This window comes from Pseudophryne corroboree, chromosome 8 (assembly GCF_028390025.1).
Source record: "Pseudophryne corroboree isolate aPseCor3 chromosome 8, aPseCor3.hap2, whole genome shotgun sequence".
NCBI classification, from domain to species: Eukaryota; Metazoa; Chordata; class Amphibia; order Anura; family Myobatrachidae; genus Pseudophryne; species Pseudophryne corroboree.
The window spans coordinates 343,818,049-343,842,300 of NC_086451.1; the positions used below are offsets into that span (position 1 = coordinate 343,818,049).

The 24,252-nt window shown below is 47.6% G+C and overlaps 1 long non-coding RNA gene across 1 annotated transcript in view; it reads left to right on the top strand.

Annotated features, from left to right (window-relative positions):
* The window catches only part of LOC134947785 (uncharacterized), a 48,769-nt gene extending 29,420 nt beyond the window's left edge, over positions 1-19,349 (top strand). Inside the window, exon 4 of the long non-coding RNA XR_010182773.1 lies at positions 19,065-19,349. This is a non-coding gene — a long non-coding RNA (uncharacterized LOC134947785). The remainder of the gene's footprint in view (positions 1-19,064) is intronic.
* The last annotated feature ends 4,903 nt before the right edge of the window (positions 19,350-24,252 follow it).

The window sequence follows — 24,252 nt, forward strand, 5'->3', positions numbered from 1 at the left end:
GGGGGGATTTTATGGTATCCCTGGACATAAAGGATGCATACCTTCATGTTCCCATATATCCACCTCATCAGGCGTACCTGAGATTTGCGGTACAGGATTGTCATTACCAATTTCAGACGTTGCCGTTTGGGCTTTCCACGGCCCCGAGGATTTTCACTAAGGTAATGGCGGAAATTATGGTGCTCCTGCGCAAGCAGGGTGTCACAATTATCCCGTACTTGGACGATCTCCTCATAAAAGCGAGATCACGAGAGAAGTTACTGAACAGCGTGTCACTTTAATTGAAGGTGTTACAGCAACACGGCTGGATTCTCAATATCCCGAAGTCACAGCTGGTTCCTACGACTCGTCTGACCTTCTTGGGCATGATTCTGGACACAGACCAGAAAAAGGTTTTTCTCCCGATAGAAAAAGCTCAGGAACTCATGACTCTAGTCAAGAACCTATTGAAGCCAAAACAAGTGTCTGTGCTTCATTGCACTCAAGTCCTGGGAAAAATGGTGGCAACATACGAGGCCATTCCCTTCGGAAGGTTCCATGCAAGGACTTTTCAATGGGACCGATTGGACAAGTGGTCTGGGTCACATCTACAAATTCATCAGCGGATCACCCTGTCCCCCAGGGCCAGGGTATCTCTCCTGTGGTGGCTGCAGAGTGCTCACCTTTTGGAAGGACGCAAGTTCGGCATTCAGGATTGGATCCTGGTGACCACGGACGCGAGCCTCAGAGGGTGGGGAGCAGTCACACTGGGAAGAAACTTCCAAGGCCTTTGGTCAAGTCAAGAGACTTGTCTTCACATTAACATCCTGGAACTGAGGGCCATATACAACGCCCTACGTCAAGCGGAGAACTTGCTTCGCGACCAACCAGTTCTGATCCAGTCAGACAACATCACCGCAGTGGCTCATGTAAACCGCCAAGGCGGCACAAGGAGCAGGGTGGCAATGGCGGAAACCACCAAGATTCTTCGCTGGGCGGAAAATCATGTAAGCGCACTATCAGCAGTGTTCATTCCGGGAGTGGACAACTGGGAAGCAGACTTCCTCAGCAGACACGACCTGCATCCAGGGGAGTGGACTTCAGCGGGAAGTCTTTGCACAGATTGCAAGTCAGTGGGGACTGCCCCAGATAGACATGATGGCATCCCGCCTCAACAAAAAGCTACAGAGGTATTGCGCCAGATCAAAAGATCCTCAGGCGGTAGCAGTAGACGCCCTAGTGACACCGTGGGTGTTCCAGTCGGTCTATGTGTTTCCTCCTCCTTCCTCTCATACCCAAGGTGTTGAGAATAATATGAAAAAGAGGAGTGAGAACAATTCTCATTGTTCCAGATTGGCCACGAAGGACCTGGTATCCGGATCTGCTGGAAATGCTCACAGAAGATCCGTGGCCTCTTCCTCTACGACTGGACCTGTTACAACAGGGGCCATGTCTGTTCCAAGACTTACCGCTCCTGCGTTTGACGGCATGGTGGTTGAACGCCGGATCCTAGCATAAAAGGGAATTCCGGATGAGGTCATTCCTACTCTGATAAAGGCTAGGAAGGACGTGACAGCAAAACATTATCACCGTATATGGCGAAAATATGATTCTTGGTGTGAGGCCAGGAATGCTCCTACGGAAGAATTCCATCTGGGCCGTTTCCTTCACTTCCTACAGACTGGAGTGAATTTGGGCCTAAAGTTAGGATCCATTAAGGTTCAGATTTCGGCCTTATCCATTTTCTTTCAAAAAGAATTGGCTTCTCTCTCAGAAGTACAGACTTTTGTAAAGGGAGTGCTGCATATTCAGCCTCCTTTTATACCTCCGGTGGCACCTTGGGACCTTAACGCGGTGTTGAGTTTCCTTAAGTCACACTGGTTTGAACCACTTCAAACGGTGGAGTTAAAATATCTCACTTGGAAGGTGGTCATGTTATTAGCCTTGGCTTCGGCTAGGCGAGTGTCGGAATTGGCGCCGTTGTCTCATAAAAGCCCCTATCTGGTTTTCCATATGGATAGGGCAGAATTGCGGACTCACCCTCAATTCTTGCCTAAGGTGGTGTCATCTTTTCATATGAACCAACCTATTGTGGTGCCTGTGGCTACACGAGATTTGGAGGATTCTGAGTCCCTGGATGTAGTCAGGGCTTTGAAAATTTGTGGCCAGAACGGCTAGAGTCAGGAAAACTGAAGCACTGTTTGTCCTATATGCAGCTAACAAGGTTGGCGCCCCTGCTTCGAAGCAGACTATTGCTCGCTGGATCTGTAATACGATTCAGCAGGCGCATTCTACGGCTGGATTGCCGTTACCAAAATTGGTCAAGGCCCATTCCACTAGGAAGGTGGGCTCGTCTTGGGCAGCTGCCCGAGGGGTCTCGGCACTACAACTGTGCCGAGCTGCTACTTGGTCGGGTTCAAACACCTTTCTAGTTCTCTCACAAGTTCTATAAGTTTGATACCCTGGCTGAGGAGGACCTAAGGTTTGCTCATTCGGTGCTGCAGAGTCATCAGCACTCTCCCGCCCGTTTGGGAGCTTTGGTATAATCCCCATGGTCCTTACGGAGTCCCCAGCATCCTCTAGGACGTTAGGGAAAATAAGATTTGAAACCTACCGGTAAATCTTTTTCTTGTAGTCCGTAGAGGATGCTGGGCGCCCGTCCCAAGTGCGGACTACTTCTGCGAGACTTGTATATAGTTTTGCTTACATAAGGGTTATGTTATAGTTCCATCAGGTTGGACTGATGCTACGTTATTTTTTCATACTATTAACTGTTTAATTGATACACAAGTTATACGGTGTGATTGGTGTGGCTGGTATGAATCTTGCCCTTGGATTAACAAAAATCCTTTCCTCGTACTGTCCATCTCCTCTGGGCACAGTTTCTCTAACTGAGGTCTAGAGGAGGGGCATAGAGGGAGGAGCCAGTGCACACCCAGACCTAAAGTCTTTCTTAAAGTGCCCATGTCTCCTGCGGAGCCAGTCTATCCCCATGGTCCTTACGGAGTCCCCAGCATCCTCTACGGACTATGAGAAAAAGATTTACCGGTAGGTTTAAAATCTTATTATTTTGTGGCCACGCCCCTTCCCCATGAAGCCACGCCCCTATGTTTCGCGCATCTGCGGCGCGCACTGCCTCATCTTACATTGGGGGGGGGGCGGGCGCGCGCACCAGTGTCGTTTCTGGCACACAGCGCTAAAATGCTTAGTTACGGCACTGGCAAGAAGTAGCCGACCACATTGTAACATGCACTCTGACTGTTGCATTCTGTATACAAGGGGGCGACTTACGGTGCTGCAGGGTGCACTGAAAAAAGGACAGGGTGCAGCACCCTGCTGAAACAGCCTAGAAGGAACACTAAATGTGTCCCCAATATCCCTTATGGATGCTAGAGAAAATAGGATTTTAAATCCTTTTCTCGTAGTCCATAAGGAATTTTGGGCGCCCGCCTCTTTGCGGTGACTTTCTGCAGGTTCTCTGTTAGGTGTTACCTGTTCAGCTGTTGCTGTTTATGTTGCCAGATATTGCTGGCCCAATTATGTTTTGTGATGGTGTGCTGGTGTATAAATCTCACCACACTTTTCATTATGTTCCTTCTCTCAAGTATGTAATTTCTCCTTCGGGCACTGTTTTTATCTTTAACTGCCTGTGGGAGGGGGTATAGAGGGGAGGAGCCAGCACACCCAGTGGAAGAAATTTAAAGTGCACTGGCTCCTGTGGACCCCATCTATACTCAACGTACTAATGTGTCCCCAATATCCCTTATGGACTACGAGAAATGGATTTACCGGTAGGTATTTAAAATCCTATTTTTCCCTTAACGATCACATCATTAATGTTTTGTAGGAACTGTACTAATTAATGCCACTTGCAAGAGGCATCTGATCAGCTTTTAAATGCAGTGATTCAGTAAATTTTCTAATTTGCAATGACCTCTCCAGCAGGGTCGTCCTATCTGAAGTGCTGCATGATGAATGCGGCGGGTAACTGTATCGCGTGGCTGTACACCGGATTGTGCAGTCGGTACAGCTCGCTGAATATCGTACAGTCTGTCCTCGAGTCGACTGGGAATACATTCTGATGTGTACCCAGCCTGACTAACCTTTGAACTGAATTATAATATAGTACATTTATTAATTCATTACCCCAGAGAGATTTTATTTTTTTCCTGGAAGTAAACAAACTTATGGGGGAATTCAGTTAGCTGCCAGACTTAAGGTGTGGGTACACACTAGAAAGACATATCTGCAGATAAATTGATCTGCAGATATACCTATGGACGGATCGGGCAGTGTGCTGTGCATACACACTGCCCGATCCGTCGGGGACTGACGTCATGAACTGGGCGGGCGTGTACACACGCCTGCCCAGTTCAGCTGTCAATCACCGCCGGCCGCCGCAGCAGCTTGTGTGCGGACGGTTGGCCAACCGCGTACACACACAGCGACGTGCCAATATATCGGTAGATATATTGGCTGTCTGCTGTTCTGCGGGGCCGACGCGATACGTCTGTGAACGACTGAGTTCACAGATGTATCGACCGTACACACTGGCCGACGGACCCGCGATATATCGGCCGTTCAAGAGAACGGCCGATATATTGGCCAGTGTATACGGGCCTTTAACCTGGGAGCTAAAAGCCCACGGTAAGTGCCCAGAGCTATTCAGTTATATTTTGCGGTAAGGCATGGATAGCTGCCATTACTGCCTTTCATTTGCATTTACTTTCATCTGCCATGTTACGGTTCATTACCAGTTGTGTGTAACTTTCTGCAGTGAGGTATGTGTGCTCTGTTAACAGTGCTATGATAACCCCTTTTCCACTGGTCAAATAACCTCGGTCTATCCAGGTCGGTCCTCAGTGGAAACAGCTTCCAAAAAAATAACCCAGGTCAGGTGACATGGCAATCGAGCAGGGTTGAACAAGGGTAGGACCCAGATTATGTGACTGTAGAAACCGACCTACCTGGGTTATGTGAACCGCTAATGCTTCTATGCGGTGATCTGAACTTCTGGGGCACTGGCAGGTGATGTCATCCCATCAGTTGCTACACTGACGTAGATAGCACAGAGCACCTGAAGCCTGACTCTCAGCTTGCTCTATGTAGCTGTAAATCAGCAGAAAAATGCAAACAGGAACTCTGGGATACATTCAGGTAATCCATCTGCCATCATTGCTGCAATGCTGTAAGCAGTCCCCACCCCTCCCTTTTGTGACCTCATCTTTGTCAGCCTGAAAAAAATAAATTTTTAATGACGTCAAAGGGTTTTTCAGGGCTGACCCCGGTTCAGTGGAAACTGGGTCTAAATCTGCATCCGGCCTGTGTTCAAAATCCCAGGACAAACCCAGGATTTTGGTGGAAAAGGAGTATTATCGTCATCTGCAAACATGGACCATTACGGGTCTAAAAAAAAATAAAAGATGCCTGTGGTGCACCAACACTCATTTTAGCCGACTCTGAAGTTAGTGTATAACTACTTTAACTTCTACCCTACAAGCTGTTCTCTACCGAATACATATATTTTTAACTAATATGCTTCGTTCATGCGGCAGACTTATGTTGAGCAAGAACGCTTTTGCAAAATCCAAATGAATCATAAGATTTCCTAAGATTCTGTTTCAAACTTCTCATGTGCATGTAAAGCCAGGCTGACACTTGTGTACAGTATTTTAAAATTGCATCCAAATTGCTTCAATTCTGTTTTATTTTTTAGACTTCCTGTATGCTAATGCATATTTTAAGAAGTTGAGATATTGCTTAAAGCAGTCAATCAGATTGTAGGGGGTACATTTACAAAGGTGGGAGTTTTTTCTTTAGAATTGGTGATGTTGCTCATAGCAGCCAGTCAGATTCTACTCTAACTTATTTAGCTGCTTCTAGAAGATAATAGAATCTGGTTGCTATTGGCAACATCACCAATTCTAAAAACCTCTCATCTTAGTAAATTTACCCCTAGATATCTTCTACAACAGTGCTTCCTAACTGCATCCTCAAGTACCCCCAACAGTTATTATTTTCCAGGTCTCTTCACAGGATTGCGAGTGAAATAATTTGCTCCACCTGTGGATCTTTTAAAATGTGTCGGTGAGTAATGAATACAACTGTTCAACTGTTTGGTGGCCTGGAAAATACGAACTGTTGGGGGTACTTGAGGACCGAGGTTGGGAACCACTGCTCTGGAAGGTTCTAGATAAATAAGTAGAGTCTGGATGCTATGGGCAACATCTCCACTTCTTAAAACCTGCACTTTAGTAAATATACCTCCTAGGTGTCTTATAACTAACACTCATCAGTACTTTTCATTGATTTAATGCTTTATTGATATGCTGCCACTATTTCGGAATTGAACAAGGATTTTACATATGCGCAACTCCCCCTTTCCTAAATTATACTGTTTCTTTCCACGTTCATTGCTCAGTTGTCTTTCATCCAGCTAAGTCTGTTCTGCTTTTAATATATAGAAATCTAGGATGCTGAAAAGGCAGCACAGTGTGAAGGGTAATGTTTTGAAGGGATCAGTACTAAATGCCGCCGGCCGGAATCCCGGCGGTCGAAATCCCAACCACACAATCCCGACAGTGGTGGCGAGCGGAACGCAGCCCCTTGCGGGCTCGCTTCACTCGCCACGCTGCGGGCACGGTGCCTCGCTACGCTCGGCACACTATTATATTCTCCCTCTATTGGTGTCGTGGACACCCACGGAGGGAGAATGTCGGGATTGTGGCGGTCGGGATTCCAGCGTCAGTATTTCGACCGCCGGGATTCCGGCCGGCGGCATCTTGACCGCATCCCGTTTTGAAGCGTGTATATTAGTTTTGTTACGGGAAAAAAACATTTGAAATGGTATGTGTGCCAGTAAGAATTTTGCAAACACACTGCAAATGTGAGACGACAAGTATTAGACCAGATAGACTTTACGAAAGAAAACAAATTTCAGATATAAATAATTCTTACATTGCCACATACATATGGTTGTATTTAATAAGGCTTGTAAAGCCTACAATAATTGAAATTTAGAATATGCAAAATGGGTAGAACAGGAACTTGTTTAAGGATCCCTTTTTCTATTGTGCGGCATACACTAAAAATGTGCCCATTTCTTTTGATGATAAATTATATATAGTTTGTGTTTTTGTGTTTTGCCAGTCATGTGGTCGTAATTTTGTCTCTTAATTAACCAGAAAGATGCAGAATAATCTCCCATGCTGTATGGCTGTCTTTTTTGAGACCTTTTGATTGAAAATGTTAAAGATTACAACTTTCATTTGAAAACTGGGATAGATTCAGTTCATTACAAATATTCCCTTGTAGGGGTATGCAGGAAAATTTGCTGTAGTGAACAGCAAAGTGCGTGTTCAGAGATCACCGTGGGACACAGCACTGAATTGAATTCCTTCTGATATATAATGTATCAGCCTAAGAGTAGAAATTTTTCAGTATATGCTGGGTATCTAGCCTGTATTTGAATTTTGCATATTTTAATAAACCTTTTAGCTGTTATAGACCTGATCTATGCTGCCTTCGTTGCCACAGCCTCATTTAATCCCCTCTCTTCCCCCCCCCCCAAACAAACCAGTTTTTATAATCTGTTACTTTGTCTTAATATTTCTTCTTGCATTGTGGTTCCAGCATTCTTGATCCACCATGTCAAACATTTAATTTGTTTTAGTTCTGCTATTTTATTTCAAGGTATAGCACATGGCATCGTTTGTTTATCAGAAAGTTAGTCATTTTATGTAGTTAATGAAAAAGGTTTTGATATGTTGTACGGCACCATAGACACTTTATTTACAAAATGAATCAGAAGTTGCTCTCTAGCTCCACTTCCAATGATAATGTAAGATCAGTAAAAAAATTATTTCTAGGCAAATCCAATAGCGTGTTACACTGCACACTTATTGTCTGATTACATGTTATGCATTTTTTAAATAGATGTGGGGGGTGGGGGGGGGGGTGGAAAGGAGCGGTTGTTCAATTACCTGCAGTAAATTACTGCAGGTGATAAAGGGAGCCAGCCTCGGGCTTTAATGCCTGTGGCTATTCAGTTGCACTCCCTTTTTCACTCGAGACAGTCTGTTAACACATAGAAGCCGTGAAAAGTTCATACTCATGCGATAACAGGGACGCGACAACCGTTAACCCACTGGTCATCAGGGATTTTTTTTTTCCTGTTCATACGCGTGAAAAAAATCCCTAATAAATGCTGCTGTGGAGCTAATTGAATAGCCCAGATGGATCAATTACCCCGCTCTAAATTACCATGGCTAAGTGATTTCCCCCTTAATCATATTTCTCTAACGTCCTAAGTGGATGCTGGGGACTCCGTCAGGACCATGGGGAATAGCGGCTCCGCAGGAGACGGGGCACAAAAAGTAAAAGCTTTTGGACCTAGGTGGTGTGCACTGGCTCCTCCCCCTATGACCCTCCTCCAAGCCTCAGTTAGATCTTTGTGCCCGGCCGAGAAGGGTGCAATCTAGGTGGCTCTCCTGAGCTGCTTAGAAGTAAAAGTATACTTAGGTTTTTTTATTTTCAGTGAGTCCTGCTGGCAACAGGCTCACTGCAGCGTGGGACTAAGGGGAGAAGAAGCGAACTCACCTGCGTGCAGAGTGGATTGGGCTTCTTGGCTACTGGACATTAGCTCCAGAGGGACGATCACAGGCCCAGCCATGGATGGGTCCCGGAGCCGCGCCGCCGGCCCCCTTACAGATGCTGAAGCAAGAAGAGGTCCATAAATCGGCGGCAGAAGACTTTCCTGTCTTCATAAGGTAGCGCACAGCACTGCAGCTGTGCGCCATTGCTCTCAGCACACTTCACACTTCGGTCACTGAGGGTGCAGGGCGCTGGGGGGGGGCGCCCTGGGAAGCAATGAATTTACCTTATTTGGCAAAAAATACATCACATATAGCTCCTGGGCTATATGGATGTATTTAACCCCTGCCAGTTTTCCAGAAAAAAGCGGGAGAAGAGCCTGCCGTGAAGGGGGCGGGGCCTATCTCCTCAGCACACAGCGCCATTTTTCCCACACAGCTCCGCTGGTAGGAAGGCTCCCAGAATCTCCCCTGCATCCTGCACTACAGAAACAGGGTAAAAAAGAGAGGGGGGCACTTATTTGGCAAAATAACAGATATAAGCAGCTATAAGGGATAGACACTTATTGTAAGGTTGTCCCTATACATATATAGCGCTCTGGTGTGTGCTGGCAAACTCTCCCTCTGTCTCCCCAAGGGGCTAAGTGGGGTCCTGTCCTCTATCAGAGCATTCCCTGTGTGTGTGCTGGGTGTCGGTACATGTGTGTCGACATGTATGAGGAGGAAAATGATGTGGAGGCGGAGCAATTGCCTATAATGGTGATGTCACCCCCTAGGGAGTCGACACCTGAATGGATGGCCGTAATTAAGGAATTACGTGACAGTGTCGGCACGTTACAGAAAACTGTTGACGACATGAGACAGCCGGCAGCTCAGTTAGTGCCTGTCCAGGCGTCTCAAACACCGTCAGGGGCTATAAAACGCCCGTTACCTCAGTGGGTCGACACGGACCCAGACACAGACACTGACTCCAGTGTCGACGGTGAAGAAACAAACGTATTTTCCAGTAGGGCCACACGTTACATGATCACGGCAATGAAGGAGGTTTTGCACATCTCTGATACTGCAAGTACCACGAAAAGGGGTATTATGTGGGGTGTGAAAAAACTACCCGTAGTTTTTCCTGAATCAGATGAATTGAATGAAGTGTGTGATGAAGCGTGGGTTACCCCCGACAAAAAACTGCTAATTTCTAAAAAATTATTGGCACTATATCCCTTCTCACCAGAAGTTAGGGCTCGTTGGGAAACACCCCCTAGGGTAGATAAGGCGCTCACACGCTTATCAAAACAAGTGGCGTTACCGTCTCCAGAAACGGCCGCCCTTAAGGAGCCAGCAGATAGGAGGCTGGAAAATATCCTTAAAAGTATATACACACATACTGGTGTTATACTGCGACCAGCAATCGCCTCAGCCTGGATGTGCAGTGCTGGGGTGGCGTGGTCGGACTCCCTGACTGAGAATATTGATACCCTGGATAGGGACAGTATTTTATTGACTATTGAGCAATTAAAAGATGCATTTTTATATATGCGAGATGCACAGAGAGATATTTGCACTCTGGCATCAAGAGTAAGTGCGCTGTCCATTTCTGCCAGAAGAGGGTTATGGACGCGACAGTGGTCAGGTGATGCGGATTCAAAACGGCACATGGAGGTATTGCCGTATAAAGGGGAGGAGTTATTTGGGGTCGGTCTATCAGACCTGGTAACCACGGCAACGGCTGGGAAATCCACATTTTTACCTCAAGTCACCTCTCAACAGAAAAAGACACCGTCTTTTCAGCATCAGTCCTTTCGTTCCCATAAAGGCAAGCGGACAAAAGGACAGTCATATCTGCCCCGGGGTAGAGGAAGGGGAAAAAGACTGCAGCAGACAGCTTCTTCCCAAGAACAGAAGCCCTCTTCCGCTTCTGCCAAGTCCTCAGCATGACGCTGGGTCCTTACAAGCAGACTCGGGTACGGTAGGAGGTCGTCTCAGAAATTTCAGCGCGCAGTTGGCTCACTCGCAAGTGAACCCCTGGATCCTGCAAGTAGTATCTCAGGGGTACAAATTGGAATTCGAGACGTCTCCCCCTCGCCGGTTCCTGAAGTCTGCTTTACCAATAGCTCCCTCCGACAGGGAGGCGGTATTGGGAGCCATTCACAAGCTGTACTCCCAACAGGTGATAATAAAAGTACCCCTCCTACAACAAGGGAAGGGATATTACTCCACACTGTTTGTGGTACCGAAACCAGACGGTTCGGTGAGACCGATTTTAAATCTAAAATCTTTGAACACTTATATCAAAAGGTTCAAATTCAAGATGGAATCACTCAGAGCAGTGATAGCGAACCTGGAAGAAGGGGACTATATGGTGTCTCTGGACATCAAGGATGCCTATCTCCATGTCCCGATTTGCCCTTCTCACCAAGGGTATCTCAGGTTCGTAATACAGAACTGTCATTATCAGTTTCAGACGCTGCCGTTTGGATTGTCCACGGCACCCCGGGTCTTTACCAAGGTAATGGCCGAAATGATGATTCTTCTTCGAAGAAAAGGCGTATTAATTATCCCTTACTTGGACGATCTCCTAATAAGGGCAAGGTCCAGAGAACAGTTAGAAGTCGGAGTAGCACTATCTCAAGAAGTACTACAACAGCACGGGTGGATTTTAAATATTCAAAAATCGCAGCTGATTCCGACGACACGTCTGCTGTTCCTAGGGATGATTCTGGACACAGTCCAGAAAAAGGTGTTTCTCCCGGAGGAGAAAGCCAGGAAGTTATCCGAGCTAGTCAGGAACCTCCTAAAACCAGGAAAGGTGTCAGTGCATCAATGCACAAGGGTCCTGGGAAAAATGGTGGCTTCTTACGAAGCGATTCCATTCGGCAGATTCCACCCAATAATTTTTCAGTGGGATCTGCTGGACAAATGGTCCGGATCGCATCTTCAGATGCATCAGAAAATAACCCTGTCTCCAAGGACAAGGGTATCTCTTCTGTGGTGGCTGCAAAGTGCTCATCTCCTAGAGGGCCGCAGATTCGGCATTCAGGACTGGATCCTGGTGACCACGGATGCCAGCCTGAGAGGCTGGGGAGCAGTCACACAAGGAAGAAACTTCCAGGGAGTGTGGTCAAGCCTGGAGACTTCACTTCACATAAATATACTGGAACTAAGGGCAATTTACAATGCTCTAAGCCTAGCAAAGCCTCTGCTTCAGGGTCAGCCGGTGTTGATCCAGTCGGACAACATCACAGCAGTCGCCCACATAAACAGGCAGGGCGGCACAAGAAGCATGAGGGCAATGACAGAAGCTGCAAGGATTCTGCAATGGGCGGAAAATCATGTGATAGCACTGTCAGCAGTGTTCATTCCGGGAGTGGACAACTGGGAAGCAGACTTCCTCAGCAGACACGACCTACACCCGGGAGAGTGGGGACTTCATCCGGAAGTCTTCCTCATGATTGTGAACCGTTGGGAAAAACCAAAGGTGGACATGATGGCGTCACGCCTCAACAAAAAACTAGACAGGTATTGCGCCAGGTCAAGAGACCCGCAGGCAATAGCTGTGGACGCTCTGGTAACACCTTGGGTGTTCCAGTCGGTGTATGTGTTCCCTCCTCTGCCTCTCTTACCCAAGGTACTGAGAATTATAAGACGGAGAGGAGTAAGAACTATACTAGTGGCTCCGGATTGGCCAAGAAGGACTTGGTACCCGGAACTTCAAGAGATGCTCACAGAGGACCCGTGGCCTCTGCCGCTAAGAAGGGACCTGCTTCAGCAGGGACCCTGTCTGTTCCAAGACTTACCGCGGCTGCGTTTGACGGCATGGCGGTTGAACGCCGGATTCTGAAGGAAAAAGGCATTCCAGATGAAGTTATTCCTACCCTGATTAAAGCTAGGAAGGATGTAACCGGACTACGAGAAATAGATTTATCGGTGAGTAAAATCTTATTTTTAATAGTGTGTAAAACTTATTGCTGGCTGTACAATATCATTGAAATTGAATATCATTGTTTAAAAATGTTGAAATATTACCACTGACGTTTCAGTATAAATTCTCCTTATCTATGAATACTGTTAAGTGGTATAAACATATTAGTTTTATTTGGTTAATGCCACTAATTTTACTTGTAGAGTTTGCCCATTATGATCTTGTAACACTTGCATCTGTTCTACTATTGGCTAAAATATAATGTATTGATTTTTTGGTCTAAAGTGCTTATCCCCTTTTCTCTAACGTCCTAGTGGATGCTGGGGACTCCGTCAGGACCATGGGGAATAGCGGCTCCGCAGGAGACAGGGCACAAAAAGTAAGCTTTTAGGATCACATGGTGTGTACTGGCTCCTCCCCCTATGACCCTCCTCCAAGCCTCAGTTAGGTTTTTGTGCCCGTCCGAGCAGGGTGCAATCTAGGTGGCTCTCATAAAGAGCTGCTTAGAAAAAGTTTTTTAGTTTTCTTATTTTCAGTGAGTCCTGCTGGCAACAGGCTCACTGCTACGAGGGACTTAGGGGAGAGAAGTGAACTCACCTGCGTGCAGGATGGATTTGCTTCTTAGGCTACTGGACACCATTAGCTCCAGAGGGATCGAACACAGGCCCAGCCATGGAGTCCGGTCCCGGAGCCGTGCCGCCGACCCCCCTTGCAGATGCCGAAGTTGAAGAGGTCCGGAAACAGGCGGCAGAAGACTTTCAGTCTTCATAAGGTAGCGCACAGCACTGCAGCTGTGCGCCATTGTTGTCGGCACACTTCACACCAGCGGTCACTGAGGGTGCAGGGCGCTGGGGGGGGGCGCCCTGGGCAGCAATGTATAATACCTTTTTCTATGGCTAAAATACATCACATATAGCCCTTGAGGCTATATGGATGTATTTAACCCCTGCCATATATCGCAAACTCCGGGAGAAGAGCCCGCCGTTTTAGGGGGCGGGGCCTATTCTCCTCAGCACACAGCGCCATTTTCCTGCTCAGCTCCGCTGTGAGGAAGGCTCCCAGGACTCTCCCCTGCACTGCACTACAGAAACAGGGTAAAACAGAGAAGGGGGGCATATTTTGGCGGTATTTTTATATATTAAGCGCATATAACAGAAACAACACCTTTTAGGGTTGTTTATATACATTTTTATAGCGCTTTGGTGTGTGCTGGCAAACTCTCCCTCTGTCTCCCCAAAGGGCTAGTGGGGTCCTGTCTTCGATAAGAGCATTCCCTGTGTGTCTGCTGTGTGTCGGTACGTGTGTGTCGACATGTATGAGGACGATGTTGGTGTGGAGGCGGAGCAATTGCCGGTAATGGTGATGTCACCCCCTAGGGAGTCGACACCGGAATGGATGGCTTTAATTATGGAATTACGTGATAATGTTAGCACGCTGCAAAAGTCAGTTGACGACATGAGACGGCCGGAAAACCAGTTAGTACCTGTCCAGGCGTCTCAGGCACCGTCAGGGGCTGTAAAACGTCCCTTACCTCAGTCAGTCGACACAGGTACCGACACAGATGAATCTAGTGTCGACGGTGAAGAAAGAAACGTATTTTCCAATAGGGCCACACGTTATATGATCACGGCAATGAAGGAGGCTTTGCATATCTCTGATACTGCAGGTACCTCAAAGGGGGGTATTATGTGGGGTGTGAAAAAACTACCTGTAGCTTTTCCAGAATCAGAGGAATTGAATGACGTGTGTGATGAAGCGTGGGTTAACCCCGATAGAAAACTGCTAATTTCAAAGAAGTTATTGGCATTATACCCTTTCCCACCAGAGGTTAGGGCGCGCTGGGAAACACCCCCTAGGGTGGATAAGGCGCTCACACGCTTATCAAAACAAGTGGCGTTACCGTCTCCTGATACGGCCGCCCTCAAGGATCCAGCTGATAGGAGGCTGGAAACTACCCTGAAGAGTATATACACACATACTGGTGTTATACTGCGACCAGCAATAGCCTCAGCCTGGATGTGCAGTGCTGGGGTGGTGTGGTCGGATTCCCTGACTGAAAATATTGATACCCTGGATAGGGACAGTATTTTATTGACTATAGAGCAATTAAAGGATGCTTTTCTTTATATGCGAGATGCTCAGAGGGATATTTGCACTCTGGCATCGAGAGTAAGTGCGATGTCCATATCTGCCAGAAGAAGTTTATGGACGCGACAGTGGTCAGGTGATGCGGATTCCAAACGGCATATGGAAGTATTGCCGTATAAAGGAGAGGAATTATTTGGGGTCGGTCTATCGGATCTGGTGGCCACGGCAACAGCCGGAAAATCCACTTTTTTACCTCAAGTCACCTCCCAACAGAAAAAGACACCGTCTTTTCAGCCGCAGTCCTTTCGTTCCTATAAGAACAAGCGGGCAAAAGGACAGTCATATTTGCCCAGAGGCAAAGGAAGGGGTAAGAGGGTGCAGCAAGCAACTACTTCCCACGAACAGAAGCCCTCCCCGGCTTCTACAAAGCCCTCAGCATGACGCTGGGGCTGTGCAAGCGGACTCAGGGACGGTGGGGGGTCGACTAAAGATTTTCAGCACACAGTGGGCGCGCTCACAGGTGGACCCTTGGATCCTGCAGGTAGTATCTCAGGGTTACAAGTTGGAATTCGAAAAGTCTCCCCCTCGCCGGTTCCTAAAGTCTGCTTTACCAACGTCTCCCTCAGAAAGGGCGACGGTATTGGAAGCCATTCACAAGCTGTATTCTCAGCAGGTGATAGTCAAGGTACCCCTCCTACAACAGGGAAAGGGGTATTATTCCACACTATTTGTGGTACCGAAGCCGGACGGTTCGGTAAGACCTATTCTAAATCTGAAATCCTTGAACCTGTACATACAGAAATTCAAGTTCAAGATGGAGTCACTCAGAGCAGTGATAGCGAATCTGGAAGAAGGGGACTTCATGGTGTCCCTGGACATAAAAGATGCTTATCTGCATGTCCCAATTTACCCTTCACACCAAGGGTATCTCAGGTTCGTGATACAAAACTGTCATTATCAGTTTCAAACGCTGCCGTTTGGTTTGTCCACGGCACCTCGGGTCTTTACCAAGGTAATAGCCGAAATGATGGTTCTTCTACGAAGAAAAGGCGTATTAATTATCCCTTACTTGGACGATCTCCTGATAAGGGCAAGGTCCAGAGAACAGCTGGAAGTCGGAGTAGCACTAACCCAAGTAGTGCTTCAACAACACGGGTGGATTCTGAATCTTCCAAAATCTCAATTGACCCCGACGACACGTCTGCTGTTCCTGGGAATGATTCTGGACACTGTTCAGAAAAAGGTGTTTCTCCCGGAGGAGAAAGCAAGGGAGTTATCCGAACTTGTCAGGAACCTCCTAAAACCAGGAAATGTGTCAGTACATCAATGCACAAGAGTCCTGGGAAAGATGGTGGCTTCTTACGAAGCAATTCCATTCGGCAGATTCCACGCACGAATATTTCAGTGGGATCTGCTGGACAAATGGTCCGGATCGCATCTGCACATGCATCAGCGGATAACACTGTCACCAAGAACAAGGGTGTCTCTTCTGTGGTGGTTGCAGAGTGCCCATCTGTTAGAGGGCCGCAGATTCGGCATACAGGACTGGGTCCTGGTGACTACGGATGCCAGCCTACGAGGCTGGGGAGCAGTCACACAGGGAAGAAACTTCCAGGGCGTGTGGTCGAACCGGGAGACGTCTCTTCACATAAATATACTGGAGCTAAGAGCGATTTACAATGCTCTAAGCCTGGCAAAACCGCTGCTTCAGGGTCAGCCGGTGTTGATCCAGTCGGACAACATCACGGCAGTCGCCCACGTAAACAGACAGGGCGGCACGAGAAGCAGAAGAGCAATGACAGAAGCTGCAAGGATTCTTCGCTGGGCGGAAAATCATGTCATAGCACTGTCAGCAGTGTTCATTCCGGGAGTGGACAACTGGGAAGCAGACTTCCTCAGCAGACACGACCTCCACCCGGGAGAGTGGGGACTTCATCCAGAAGTCTTCCACATGATTGTGAACCGTTGGGAAAAACCAAAGGTGGACATGATGGCGTCCCGCCTCAACAAGAAACTGGACAGATATTGCGCCAGGTCAAGAGACCCTCAGGCAATAGCTGTGGACGCTCTGGTAACACCGTGGGTGTACCAGTCCGTGTATGTGTTTCCTCCTCTGCCTCTCATACCAAAGGTACTGAGAATTATACGGCTACGGGGAGTAAGAACAATACTCGTGGCTCCGGATTGGCCGAGAAGGACTTGGTACCCGGAACTTCAAGAGATGCTCACGGAAGAGCCGTGGCCTCTACCGTTAAGAAGGGATCTGCTTCAGCAGGGACCTTGTATGTTCCAAGACTTACCGCGACTGCGTTTGACGGCATGGCGGTTGAACGCCGGATTCTAAAAGAAAAGGGCATTCCAGAGGAAGTTATTCCTACCTTGATTAAAGCCAGGAAGGAAGTGACCGCACAACATTATCACCGCATTTGGAGAAAATATGTTGCGTGGTGTGAGGCCAAGAAGGCCCCAACGGAGGAATTTCAATTGGGTCGATTCCTACATTTCCTGCAGGCAGGATTGTCTATGGGCCTCAAATTGGGGTCTATTAAGGTTCAAATTTCGGCCTTATCGATTTTCTTCCAGAAAGAATTGGCTTCAGTGCCTGAAGTACAAACCTTTGTCAAAGGTGTACTACATATACAGCCCCCGATTGTGCCTCCAGTGGCACCGTGGGATCTCAACGTAGTTTTGGATTTTCTCAAATCCCATTGGTTTGAGCCGCTCAAATCGGTAGATTTGAAGTATCTTACATGGAAAGTAACCGTGCTACTGGCCCTGGCTTCAGCCAGGAGAGTATCAGAGTTGGCGGCTTTATCGTACAAAAGCCCATATCTGATTTTCCATTCGACAGGGCAGAACTGCGGACGCGTCCTCAGTTTCTGCCTAAGGTGGTTTCGGCTTTTCACTTGAACCAGCCTATTGTGGTGCCTGCGGCTACTAGCGACTTGGAGGACTCCAAGTTGCTGGACGTTGTCAGAGCATTGAAAATATATATTTCAAGGACGGCTGGAGTCAGAAAATCTGACTCGCTGTTTATCCTGTATGCACCCAACAAGATGGGTGCTCCTGCGTCTAAGCAGACGATTGCTCGTTGGATCTGTAGCACAATCCAACTTGCACATTCTGTGGCAGGCCTGCCACAGCCTAAATCTGTAAATGCCCACTCCACAAGGAAGGTGGGCTCATCTTGGGCGGCTGCCCGAGGGGTCTCGGCATTACAACTTTGCCGAGCAGCTACGTGGTCAGGGGAGAACACGTTTGTAAAATTTTACAAATTTGATACTCTGGCTAAGGAGGACCTGGAGTTCTCTCATTCGGTGCTGCAGAGTCATCCGCACTCTCCCGCCCGTTTGGGAGCTTTGGTATAATCCCCATGGTCCTGACGGAGTCCCCAGCATCCACTAGGACGTTAGAGAAAATAAGAATTTACTTACCGATAATTCTATTTCTCATAGTCCGTAGTGGATGCTGGGCGCCCATCCCAAGTGCGGATTGTCTGCAATACTTGTACATAGTTATTGTTACAAAAATCGGGTTATTATTGTTGTGAGCCATCTTTTCAGAGGCTTCTTCGTTGTTATCATACTGTTAACTGGGTTCAAATCACAAGTTGTACGGTGTGATTGGTGTGGCTGGTATGAGTCTTACCCGGGATTCAAGATCCTTCCTTATTGTGTACGCTCGTCCGGGCACAGTACCTAACTGAGGCTTGGAGGAGGGTCATAGGGGGAGGAGCCAGTACACACCATGTGATCCTAAAAGCTTACTTTTTGTGCCCTGTCTCCTGCGGAGCCGCTATTCCCCATGGTCCTGACGGAGTCCCCAGCATCCACTACGGACTATGAGAAATAGAATTATCGGTAAGTAAATTCTTATTTTATATACGTTTTTTAAAATTCCAACCATGCTGTCTGACTACAAATTATAAACCGGAACCATTGTGTCTTTCGGCAATAGGGTTGGCTCTGCTCCAAGCTTGCCAGCTCTGGCTTCACTGTTCTGGCTCTGGTTCCGGTGTGCCGTCACACTCTTATGCTCCAGCTTCTTTTCACTAACTTCACAGCATTTAATACGTTTTATTTAAGTGTTTGTCATTTTTAGATAAAGTTTAATTGCAAAGAAATAGTCTTGTTTCATTTAAATTTTAAGCAGAAGAGCAGATACAAAGTAGAGTTTCAGCTTCAGTCTCAATATCCTCCATCCGGTGCACCAGGTCTCCTGTGACCATGCAGTTTGGTGAAAAAAAAAATAATCCCACCTCCCCATTGTAATTATTTATGCCTCGTTAATGGGTGGGGGGCGGGGGGACTAGAAAATTGTTGATAGAAGGCACTTTGGCTGTATTAGCTGGATGGATATCTTTATGCAGGTATGTTTTTATGTAGGAGGTACTGCCCAATTCATGTTAGTTTTCAATTAATTATCTTCTGATTTTAAAACTAATATCTGATTGCAAATGATTTTCTATTTTAATGTGTTTCTTTTTGCAGCATGCAATGTTGCCTCGGGCCCTGTGTGTGGTGCTGGATGCTTTGTGGTGAAGTAGCAGCACATCATGGTTTGTAGAAACACGGAGATACAGACCATTCTGAGCTGCCTCTTCATCTCAGGGATGAGCCGACTTGCGCAACCCCCCCCATCTCTACAACACCTGAGGACATTGGACCATCCTGGTGACCTGTCTTGTCTAGATGAATGATCATCCAATATTAGCTTAGAAAACTTCATCCATATATTAATTTTTTTGAAAATGTAACATCTGCCCAGTGTTCAGAGGAATTTGCATGTGTTTTATTTTTAAAAACTAATGCGTGTGTGTGTGTGTGTGTATATATGTATGAATGTGTATATATATTTCTCTAACGTCCTAAGTGGATGCTGGGGACTCCGTAAGGACCATGGGGAATAGCGGCTCCGCAGGAGACTGGGCACAAAAGTAAAGCTTTAGAACTACCTGGTGTGCACTGGCTCCTCCCCCTATGACCCTCCTCCAAGCCTCAGTTAGATTTTTGTGCCCGAACGAGAAGGGTGCACACTAGGTGGCTCTCCTGAGCTGCTTAGTGAAAAGTTTAGTTTTAGGTTTTTTATTTTCAGTGAGACCTGCTGGCAACAGGCTCACTGCATCGAGGGACTAAGGGGAGAAGAAGCGAACTCACCTGCGTGCAGAGTGGATTGGGCTTCTTAGGCTACTGGACATTAGCTCCAGAGGGACGATCACAGGCCCAGCCATGGATGGGTCCCAGAGCTGCGCCGCCGGCCCCCTTACAGAGCCAGAAGACAGAAGAGGTCCGGAAAATCGGCGGCAGAAGACGTCCTGTCTTCAACAAGGTAGCGCACAGCACTGCAGCTGTGCGCCATTGCTCTCAGCACACTTCACACTCCGGTCACTGAGGGTGCAGGGCGCTGGGGGGGGATGGGGCGCCCTGAGACGCAATAAAAACACCTTGGATGGCAAAAAATGCATCACATATAGCTCCTGGGCTATATGGATGAATTTAACCCCTGCCAGAATACATAGAAAAACGGGAGATAGGCTCCGCCGCCTTCTCGGCGGCCTTATCTCCTCAGCACACTGGCGCCATTTTCCCTCACAGCTCCGTTGGAGGGAAGCTCCCTGGCTCTCCCCTGCAGTCACTACACTACAGAAAGGGTTAAAAAAGAGAAGGGGGGCACTAATTACGCGCAGTATTAAAGATACAGCAGCTATAAGGGGAAAAACACTTATATAAGGTTATCCCTGTGTGTGTATATATATATATATATATATATATATATATATATATATATATATATATATATATATATAATATATAGCGCTCTGGTGTGTGCTGGCAAACTCTCCCTCTGTCTCCCCAAAGGGCTAGTGGGGTCCTGTCCTCTATCAGAGCATTCCCTGTGTGTGTGCTGTATGTCGGTACGTTTGTGTCGACATGTATGAGGAGAAAAATGATGTGGAGACGGAGCAGATTGCCTGTAATAGTGATGTCACCCCCTAGGGGGTCGACACCTGAGTGGATGAACTGTTGGAAGGAATTACGTGACAGTGTCAGCTCTGTATAAAAGACAGTGGTTGACATGAGACAGCCGGCTACTCAGCTTGTGCCTGTCCAGACGTCTCATAGGCCGTCAGGGGCTCTAAAGCGCCCGTTACCTCAGATGGCAGATATAGACGCCGACACGGATACTGACTCCAGTGTCGACGGTGAAGAGACAAATGTGACTTCCAGTAGGGCCACACGTTACATGATTGAGGCAATGAAAAATGTTTTACACATTTCTGATAATACGAGTACCACCAAAAAGGGGTATTCTGTTCGGTGAGGAAAAACTACCTGTAGTTTTCCTGAATCTGAGAAATTAAATGAGGTGTGTGATGATGCGTGGTTTTCCCCCGATAACAACTGATAATTTCTAAAATGTTATTGGCATTATATCCTTTCCCGCCAAAGGTTAGGGTGCGTTGGGAAACACCCCCTAGGGTGGATAAAGCGCTCACACGCTTATAAGAACAAGGGCTCTACCCTCTCCTGAGATGGCCGCCCTTAAGGATCCTGCTGATAGAAAGCAGGAGGGCATCCTAAAAGGTATTTACACACATACTGGTGTTATACTGCGACCAGCAATCGCCTCAGCCTGGATGTGCAGTGCTGGGTTGGCGTGGTCGGATTCCCTGACTGAAAATATTGATACCCTAGATAGGGACAGTATATTATTGCCTATAGAGCATTTAAAAGATGCATTTCTATATATGCGTGATGCACAGCGGAATATTTGCCGACTGGCATCAAGTCTAAGTGCGTTGTCCATTTCTACCAGTAGAGGGTTATGGACACGACAGTGGTCAGGTGATGCGGATTCCAAACGGCATTTGGAAGTATTGCCTTATTAAGGGGAGGAGTTATTTGGGGTCGGTCTTTCAGACCTGGTGGCCACGGCAACAGCTGGGAAATCCACATTTGTACCCCAGGTCGCCTCTCAACATGAGAAGAAGCCGTATTATCAGGCGCAGTCTTTTCGTGGGCAAGCGGGCAAAAGGTTCCTCATTTCTGCCCCGTGACAGAGGGAGAGGAAAAAGGCTGCAGAAATCAGCCAGTTCCCAGGAACAGAAACCCTCTCCCGCCTCTGCCAAGCCCTCAGTATGACGCTGGGGCTTTACAAGCAGAATCAGGCACGGTGGGGGGCCTGTCTCAATGAATTTCAGCGCGCAGTGGGCTCACTCGCAAGTAGACCCCTGGATCCTTCAGGTGATATCTCAGGGGTACAAATTGGAATTCGAGACGTCTCCCCCTCGCCGTTTCCTAAAGTCGGCTTTACCGATGTCTCCTTCTGACAGGGAGACAGTTTTGGAAGCCATTCACAAGCTGTATTCCCAGCAGGTGATAATCAAGGTACCCCTCCTGCAACAGGGAACGGGGTATTATTCCACACTGTTGTGGTACCGAAGCCGGACGGCTCGGTGAGACCGATTCTAAATCTAAAATCTTTGAACACTTACATACAGAGGTTCAAATTCAAGATTGAGTCACTCAGAGCAGTGATTGCGAACCTGGAAGAAGAGGACTACATGATGTCTCGGTACATCAAGGATGCTTACCTTCATGTCCCAATTTACCCTTCTCACCAAGGGTACCTCAGGTTTATGGTACAGAACTGTCACTATCAGTTTCAGACGCTGCCGTATGGATGGTCCACGGCACCCCGGGTCTTTACCAAGGTAATGGCCGAAATGATGATACTCCTTCAAAGGAAGGGAATTTTAGTTATCCCTTACTTGGACGGTTCCCTGATAAGGGTAAGATCCAGGGAACAGTTGGAGGTCGGTGTAGCACTATCTCAGGTAGTGTTGCGGCAGCACGATTGGATTCTCAATATTCCAAAATCGCAGCTGATTCCGACGACTCGTCTTCTGTTCTTAGGGATGATCCTGGACACAGTTCAGAAAAAGGTGTTTCTCCCGGAGGAGAAAGTCAGGGAGTTATCCGAGCTAGTCGGGAACCTCCTATAACCGAGCCAAGTCTCAGTACATCAATGAGATGGTTCTGGAAAAAATGGTGGCTTCCTATGAAGCAATCCCATGCGGCAGATTCCACGCAAGAACTTTCCAGTGGGACCTGCTGGACAAATGGTCTGGGTCGCATCTTCAGATGCATCAGCGGATAACCCTGTCACCAAGCACAAGGGTGTCTCTCCTGTGGTGGTTGCAGAGTGCTCATCTTCTAGAGGGCCGCACATTCAGGACTGGGTCCTGGTGACCACGGATGCCAGCCTGCGAGGCTGGGGAGCAGTCACGCAGGGAAGGAATTTCCAGAGCTTATGGTCAAGCCTGGAGACATCACTTCACATAAATATCCTGAAGCTAAGGGCCATTTACAATGCTGTAAGCTCAGCAAGACCTCTGCTTCAAGGTCACCCGGAGTTGATCCATTCGGACAACATCACGGCAGTCACCCACGTAAACAGACAGGGTGACACAAGAAGCAGAAGGGCAATGGCAGAAGCTGCAAGGATTCTTCGCTGGGCGGAAAATCATGTGATAGCACTGTCAGCAGTATTCATTCCGGGAGTGGACAACTGGGAAGCAGACTTTCTCAGCAGACACGACCTCCACCCGGGAGAGTGGGGACTTCACCCAGAAGTCTTCCACATGTTTATAAAACTCGACAAGTATTGCGCCAGGTCAAGGGACCCTCAGGCAATAGCTGTAGACGCTCTGGTAACACAGTGGGTGTACCAGTCAGTGTATGTGTTCCCTCCTCTGCCTCTCATAACCAAGGTACTGAGAATTATAAGATGGAGAGGAGTAAGCACTATATTCGTGGCTCCGGATTGGCCAAGAAGGACTTGGTAACCGGAACTTCAAGAGATGCTCACGGAGGATCCGTGGCCTCTACCTCTAAGAAGGGACCTGCTCCAGCAAGGACCCTGTCTGTTCCAAGACTTACCGCGGCTGCGTTTAACGGCATGGCGGTTGAACGCCGGATCCTGAAGGAAAAAGGCATTCCGGATGAAGTCATCCCTATCCTGATCAAAGCCAGGAAAGATATAACCGCAAAACATTATCACCGCATTTGGCGAAAATATGTTGCGTGGTGCGAGGCCAGTAAGGCCCCGACGGAGGAATTTTCAACTAGGTCGATTCCTATATTTCCTGCAAACAGGAGTGTCTATGGGCCTGAAATGGGGGTCCATTAAGGTTCAAATTTCGGCCCTGTCAATTTTCTTCCAAAAAGAACTAGCTTCAGTCCCTGAAGTTCAGACGGTTGTGAAAGGGGTACTGTATATACAGCCTCCTTTTGTGCCTCCAGTGGCACCTTGGGATCTAAATGTAGTTTTTGGGTTCCAAAAGTCACATTGGTTTGAACCACTTAAATATGTGGAGTTAAAATATCTCACATGGAAAGTGGTCATGCTGTTGGCCCTGGCCTGGGCCAGGTGCGTGTCAGAATTGGCGGCTTTATCCTGTAAAAGCCCTCATCTGATTTTCCATTCGGACAGGGCGGAATTGAGGACTTGTCCTCAGTTTCTCCCTAAGGTGGTTTTCAGCGTTTCACCTGAATCAACCTATTGTGGTGCCTGCGGCTACTAGGGACTTGGAGGACTCCAAGTTGCTAGACGTTGTCAGAGCCCTGGAAATATAGGTTTCCAGGACGGCTGGAGTCAGAAAATCTGACTCGTTGT